Source organism: Enhydra lutris, unplaced genomic scaffold, assembly GCF_002288905.1.
Source record: "Enhydra lutris kenyoni isolate GAN:26980312 unplaced genomic scaffold, ASM228890v2 scaffoldscaffold28, whole genome shotgun sequence".
Lineage (NCBI taxonomy): Eukaryota > Metazoa > Chordata > Mammalia > Carnivora > Mustelidae > Enhydra > Enhydra lutris.
In genome coordinates, this window is record NW_019154112.1 from 325,436 (window position 1) to 333,257 (window position 7,822).

General features: G+C 44.3%; 1 pseudogene; it reads left to right on the plus strand.

The window, feature by feature from the left end:
* The first annotated feature begins 4,046 nt into the window (after positions 1-4,046).
* Positions 4,047-4,885, plus strand: LOC111152406 (annotated as a pseudogene).
* Positions 4,886-7,822: the final 2,937 nt, after the last annotated feature.

The following is a 7,822-nucleotide window of genomic DNA, read 5'->3' on the forward strand; positions in this document are numbered from 1 at the left end:
GATTTCTCTTTATGACCAGTTTTCGAGTTATTAAGTTGGCTACCTACAACTCTCCAAATGTGATCAATTAAAAAAATCATTATGAAGTCATGGGTTTAAATATATTTGATGTATTTCAATGCTCTGGTTTCTCTTCAAATCGCATAAATCTTTCGCCTTTTACTAAATATATTTGATGTATTTCAGTTTATTGCAGTCTATTGCAATTGTTATTATTTTTTTTTTTTTGCAATTGTTATTCTTATGAATGATTGAATTGTCCCATCTTTGGCAAGTGGGGGTCTCCTCACCTACCTTTTATTTACTTTTTTTAAGATTTTATTTATTTATTTGATGGAGAGAGAGATCACAAGTAGGCAGAGAGGCAGGCAGAGAGAGAGGGCGAAGCAGGCTCCCCGCTGAACAGAGAGCCTGATGCGGGGCTCAATCCCAGCACCCTGAAACCATGACCTGAGCCAAAGGCAGAGGCTCAACCCACTACGCCACCCAGGCACCCCTCCTCATGTACCTTTGATGTAGTCCCAAGATACTCTGATAGCTGCTTGAGTTTTTTGTTATGATGAGATATCCAAGCACATCTTGTGTATTTCCTTCTCCAAGTAGATAACCAAACATTTCTTTAAGGTTTCCATCGATGGGAAATTGCAAATAGAGACCACAGTCTGGGTGGTAGAGACATTCATTGCTATGGGGTCAATCCTTGTTTTCAAGGGCCTTCTGGTGGACAGGAAATACAAACATATGTGTTTCCACATAAAGTCATTCTTTGTTTATACTAACACTCTTGACTCAAATAGAGACTCCCATTGTTTTATAAGACTTACCTTAGAGCTGCTCTTTCTCCCAACCAAATATCTCGACCAAACACATCAACATTCGTGTTATCTCTCCATATTATCACCATTAATTGACCAATCAATCGATTGATTAACGATTAGTCAATTAATATAAAAATGAAAACCACTTTTCAATTCTTTTTATCCTTAGGATATATCTCACTAGGTATATACAGTTAGGTTAGTGTTTAGGGTTTAAAGTTGTTTGAAATAGTCTTTCTCTTTGTGATTATACCACTAACTTATTGAGCAGATAGATTTTGTTTTATTTATTTTGCTTTTTAGGAAAAGCTTTTTTAAAAAAGATTTTATTTATTTATTTGAGACAGACAGAGAGAGAGAGAGAGAGAGAGAGAGAACAGGGCTGGGGAAGAGGAGCAGAGGTGGAGGGAGAAGCAGACTCCCTGCTGAGCAAGGAGCCTGACCTGGGGCTCAATCCTAGGATCCCAGGATCATGACATGAGCCAAAAGACAGACACTTAAGCAACTGAGCCACCCAGACACCCCTATAGAGAGCTTTTTAAAATTAATTTTTTTGTAGTTATTTAAAATATTTACAGAGCTTCAAAGTCAGGTCTACAAAACAAAGTGTGTCAGAAAAACGAAGTTTCTATCCCTATATCCTCTACTTAATTTTCTCCTTCTCCCATAGACATTTTTAAAAGTTTTTGTCTTATTCTTCCATTGTTAAAAAGAAATATATATATATGTGTGTATATATATATTCATTTGTTCTTATATTTATAGTAGCATTCTATGATTTCCCCCACTTTTCATTTAAAATATTATTATACTTATTTTACTGAGATATTTACATACAGTTCTAGACAATATGGTAGTGGTCTCTCCATGGCAATCTATAGAGATATTTTTTTAAAAGAAGATTTATTTATTTATTTGAGAGAGAGAGAGAACAGAGGGAGAGTGAGAGAAAGAAGCAGACTCCCTGCTGGCGTCACTCCTGGGGCCATTTTGATCCTCTTCACTGGGCACCACAGAGGACACCACAAAGGCAAGAGGTGGTTTTCCTGAGGCAGCTGAGCGGTGGCTTGCTACTTGTGATCAGGGGGGAGCGGCAGAGGGAGAAGGAGAAGCAGGCTCCCCACTGAGCTGGGTCTTCAATGTGGGGCTAGATCCTGGGGATCTAGGATCCTGGATCCAGGATCCAGGATCCCATCATGACCTGAGCTGAAGGCAGATGCTTAACTGACACCCAGGTGCCCTGCTTTTAAATTTTTATGTAGTTAAGTTGATCAATCTTTCTCTTCAGTTAAAGCTGGATTTTTGGCTGTAGTTATGAAAATCTTCTCTACTCTCACATCACAGAGAAATTCTGCCATTTTTTTCCCCTTGATACTTCTATAGTTTCAATTTTTAAAAAAATATTTACTTATTTGAGAGAGAGACAGAGAGAGCACTTGCAAGCAGTGGGGAGGGGCAGAGAGGGAGGGAAAGGGGAGCCCGAGCAGGGCTCCATCTCACAACCCTGAGATAATGACCCGAGCCAAAATCAAGAGTCAGACATTCAATTGATGGAGCCACCCAGGTGCCCTGCTACAGCTTCAATTAAAAAAAAAAAAATCCTATGTAGAAGTTATCCTTTGTGTGAGATGATAAATGGATCAAATTTATTTTTTTATGTAGAATCTCAAAGTTGATATTATTAGCTCCCTTCCCTCCCTCCCTTCCACTTGCCTTTTCCTGGACATTGTATTCCTTTCTAGGTTTGTCAAAACTGGACATGGATCAAAATAAACATCTGTTCAATTCCCTGCACTTGTTCCATTTTGTTGCCTGTTTTTCTTTCCTGGACTCTGTGATTTCTGTAGTGTTTTTCCAGCAGCTCAAGGGAGTAATGACCTTTTGGGCTTTAGGAAGAGTGGGCTAAAGATCTGTCCAGAGAGTGAATCAAGCTGGAGCAGGTCCTGCAGGGGCCACTCTGCTAGGGGTGGGGGATGGGGGGGAGTGAGGGGGTTGGGGAGGGTGGGAAGGTGGGGGTGGGAGTGGTGGGGGGGTAGGAGTGGGAGGTGGGGGGTGTGTGAGGGTGGAGGTAGGTAGAAAACTGGCTTCCTGGGGGCAGAGCGAAGGTGCTCACTTAGGAGCACTACGGAGGGAACTCAGTTCTTGTTAATGATTCATGTTTCCTGTCCCCACGCACTTACTGCTCTTGTTTTTATGTTAGGAAATGCCAGTTTTCTAACTGGAGCAGACTGGAGACCAAGGGAAGAGAAGTGGGCAGCAAAAGGGAGGAATGAGACACAGAAATTGGAACCTGTCTTTGTCGCGGCCTGCGCAACACATCGACCAGGAACGTGAGGGTAAGAGGATGAAGAAAAGAACTCGAGAAGTAGAGAGATGGGGGCAGGAGGAGCACTGAGGAGGATGTCCAACAGTGCTAAGTTTATTCAAAGCATTAAGGCCATATATATAGTGATATTACATCTGTGTCTAGTTAAACAACCACGAGTTTCTCATGACGCCAAATGGCTGATGCCAGTACAAATACAGCAAACCTGAAAGTAATTTATGGGCTGTACTAGGGCAGCAAGGACCAGCAACGAACTTTTGACCCCAACCGAATTGTTCTCATTTGTTTAGCAAGCGTGTGGGAAGTCACATAGGCAAGCTCACAACACATAGCACAGACCCATTCTCAGTGCTACTCAACTTTTCCTGTCCTAAACCTTTTGTTAGGTTATTCGGACTTTAAAGGAGGCACAAGTCAGGATCTGGTTTGGTCCTCGTCTCAAGCCTTATTGCGGCCTCCCACATGTCTTCCTCTATGTTCACCTGCTATCCAGGGCATCTCTGTATCATTAATACCAGTTGCTATTGTTTGGAAGCACAGAAAAGATGTCACCTCAATTTTTTAACAACTTGATCATGAGGAAATGACCTAGAATCTGGGCCCAGGAGTAAAGAGAGCTCCCCTCCGGGCAGGAGAATATGCACCACTTCTTCCATCCTTCAGATTCTGAACATTTCCATTCCATGTTCAAACATCCTCCACTTTCATCCTCAACCTTCTGACTGAGAAACAAAACACACAAACACAAACCCTGACTGTGTTCTACAAACAAGCTAAGGTGAAGAAGGTATTCAGCTCCTCAGATGGAAAGAACAGAGAGACACCCAAACTACCTTCAGGGAGGTGCTTTTTCTAAGGCTACACAGGTAAGAAAAATAGGAAATGGCTCTCCATCTTGCAAGATGGTCAGTGGAAAAGCTGAGAAGCTGAACACTAAGAAGAAACCTGAAGCCAAGCAGGCTGATGCTGGTGGCAAGGTTAAGAACAGTAACCCCAAGGCTAAAATGCCAAAGAAGGGGAAAGCCTACTGCAGCCAATAGATACCCTGTGCTAGTCAGAGGGTGTGTGTTCCAGAAGGGCTCTGTGCAATAGGATGTATTCAGCAGCTAGATCCAGGGTGGAAAAGAAAAAGGAGAAGGTTCTTGCTACGGCCACGAACTGGTTGGTGGTGACCAGAATGGTGGTACCCATGTGGTTCAACTTGGCCCAATGCCTAGGAATCATCCTGCTGAAGATGTGTCTTGAAAGCTGCTGAACTTCGCAAAAAACCTTCAGTCAGCACATGAGAAAACCAAGCCGGCGTCACTCTTGGGGCCATTTTGATCCTCTTCACTGGGCACCACAGAGGACACCACAAAGGCAAGAGGTGGTTTTCCCGAGGCAGCTGAGCGGTGGCTTGCTACTTGTGACTAGACCCCTGGCCCTCAATCCTCTGTGTAGAACAACACCAGAAATTTGTCATTGCCACCTCCACCCAGACATCTCATGGAGGCATACTTCAAGAAGAAGAAGCTGCATAAACCCAGACATCAGCAAGGTGAGTTCTTTGACACGGAGAAGGACAAATTAGAAATCACAGGGCAGCACCAGGTTGGTCAGAAAGCTGTGGACTCACACATTCTGCCAAAAATCAAAGATTTTCCTCAGCTTCAGGGCTTTTTCTGCCCTGTTTTCTCTTACAAATGGAGTTTATCCTCACAAACTGGGGTTCTTACAAATTTCTTACAAAAAACCTAATTAAATAACAGATCCATAGGGAAAAAAAAAGAGGGGCACCTGGGTGGCAGAGTCAGTTGAGCATTTGACTCTTGGTTTCAGCTCAGGTTGGGATGTCAGGGTCATGAGATTGAGCCCCACATTGGGCTCCACACTCAGAGCAGAGTTTGCTTGGGGTCCTCTCTCCCTTTCCCTCTGCCCCTGTTGCAAGGCTCACATGTGCATGCACTCTCTCGTTCTCTCAAAATAAATAAGACTTAAAAAAAAAAAGAAGAAGAAGAAGAAGAAATGATCTGCGAGGCCTTGAGGAACCTGGAAATGCCTCAGGATATAACAGTCATGGGATGTTGCCGCCTGGCTGAGAGGAGGAAACCACTCTCTATCTTTGAGGACGATGGCAGTAAATCCTTCCTTCCCTCCCTTCCACCCTTCTTCCTCCCCTCCTTCCCTCCCACCTTCCTCCTTTCCTTCCTTCCTTTTTTCCCTTCCTCCTTCCTTCTCTCCTTCCCTCCCTCCTTCCTCCTTCCCTCCTTCCTTCCTTCCTTCCTTCCTTTGTTTTTACTTTAAGGTATGATAGTATCCTTAATTTGGGGGAGTATTGCTCTTTTGTTAAGACAACACTCTGCAATGTATCCTTTGAATACATGAAATTAAGGCAGAATCTGAACTGAGAGGCTTACCAAAGAGGTGTTGCTTTGCTGAACACAGTGAGAAGAAAGGGTGTCTTCCATGAGCAGAGAGATGAGAAATGTCCAGAGGGGTCCCCTGAGACAGAAATCATTTTAGGAACCGTCACCTTTGATATGGAATTCTACTGTGTCCCTGTTCTGGGATGTCTTTTTTTTTTTTTTTTTAAGATTTTATTTATTTAGAGACATAATAAGAGAGGGAAACAATCAGGGGGAGTGGGAGAGGGAGAAGCAGGCCTCCCACCGAGCAGGGAGTCTGATGCAGGGCCTGATCCTAGGACCCTGAGATCATGACCTGGGTAGAAGGCAGTTGCTTAATGACTGAGCACCCAGGTGCCCCCCCTTTTTTTGAGAGACAGAGTGCACACACAAGGGGTGGTGGGGAGGGGCAGAGAGAGTGAGGGAGAGAATCTTAAGCGGACTCCATACTGAGTGTGGAGCCTGACGTGGAGCTTGATCCCATAGCCCTGAGATCATGACCTGAGCCAAAATCAAGAGTCGGATGCTTAACCGACTGAGCCCTCCAGGTGCCTCTGTAATTCCCCTTCTTGACTGGGCTATCCATGGTTCAAGCCTCTGCTGAAGCTGAGTTGACCCCTAGCTCAGTGTTAGTTTGTAAAAGAAGGGAGGGGATGAAGAGGCTGGATACCCACAGGGAAGTAGTGAGAGGGAGAAACAAGAGGTGATATTGACCTTGGGTATCAACTGGGGGTACAGACTGACCCAGGTGGCACTTCCTGGATTGGGTCCTAGACTTCCTACAACTGTAGAAAAGTGGGGCTCTGAGTCATTTTGTAACTCGGGCCCATGGGTACAAGAGCACCCAGCTCCAGGGGTCCCAAATAGACCAGGTTCGGCCACTTACCACTCAAAAAATCCAAAGGCAGAGACACAAGTGGTCGTGAAACAAGAAAGCAGTTCATTTCAGTGAGGTCAACACTGGGAAGGCAGAGGACTGACTAACATCTAAAAGATTGTCTCCAAAGTGCTGAAAATCTTCTAGGTTTATAGAGGGAAAATGTGGAACAAAGGTTGGTAGGGACGCACAGGTGGCAGCAGAAGTCAGGTGACTCATTGCCTTGGGGTCACCCTTGTGTGGGGGGCCTTGCTGGCTCTTGGCAGTCTTTATTGCTTGAGGGGATAGTGTCAGTCTCCAGCTCTGCCCTCGGGGTCTTTTGCCTGAGTTAAGAGAGAAGCTGGAAAGAAGAACTGAATCACTTGGAAAGTAGAGACTGAGAGGTCCAGAAGGAAATAGTTGAAGTCCTCTTTCAGTTTGACTCTCAGAAGACAGCGATGGCCAGAGGCTGAGAAGCTGGACTTCCCTTTCACTGTGCGGAGCTCTTGTCCCTGGTAGTGCCAGCATACTCCTGTGTCTCTGGGGGATTATTCCAAAGACCCCACCCACCCCAGAACAGCTTTGTTGTTTCAAATCTCCTCCCCTTTCACACATTCTTCTCCCACCTTTTGTACCTTCTTCCTTGCTCCTTCACTCTCTCCCAATCTCTTCTTCTTTTTAAAAAAAAATTTACTTTATTTTTTCAATGTTCCAACCCACACTCAGTGCACCATGCAGTACGTGCCCTCCTTAGTACCCACCACCAGGCTCACGAAACCCCTCATCTCCTTCTCTCCAAAACCCTGTTTGTTTCTTAGAGTCCACAGTCTCTCATGGTTCATCTTCCCCTCAATCTCTTCTTGATCACATTCTTCAACATTGTTTTCTTTCTACCTATTTTTTTTTTTTAATCTTTCCATCCGACCATCTTTGGTCTTTTCTTCTATTTCCCCCTTCTTTCTCATCTCCTCACCTTACCTACTATCAGATAGCTCTTTGCCTTTCTCCCAGTGTTCATTGCAGCAGCTTTTTATCTTGTTCCTTCAGCATACTGGAGGGCAGAAACTTACGGTCCACTGCTTGATAACCGCAGAAACACAATTTGCTAGCAGAATGTTTACCAAAAATATTGAATCATTGCCAACATTAAAAAATGGCAGATTTCACCAAAAAAAATCCAGATTTCTAGCTTTTAAAAATTAAAACTATCTAGCATGAGGCCTGCATTGATTGCTGGTAACAATTGATGGAGTTGGGTGGGAGCTGCTCATGTCAGGTCACCAGGGTCCCCTGACCCGTCCCGTGACTTCCCTCGCACTGCGGGGAAAATGTCAGTCAGCACTTGTCATTAGCTATAGCAGTTTTTTTTCGTTTAGCAGAAAAATTTCTGTTCCTACCCACATCTTTACTTAAAAGTGGAAGAACAGAGACCGTGAGA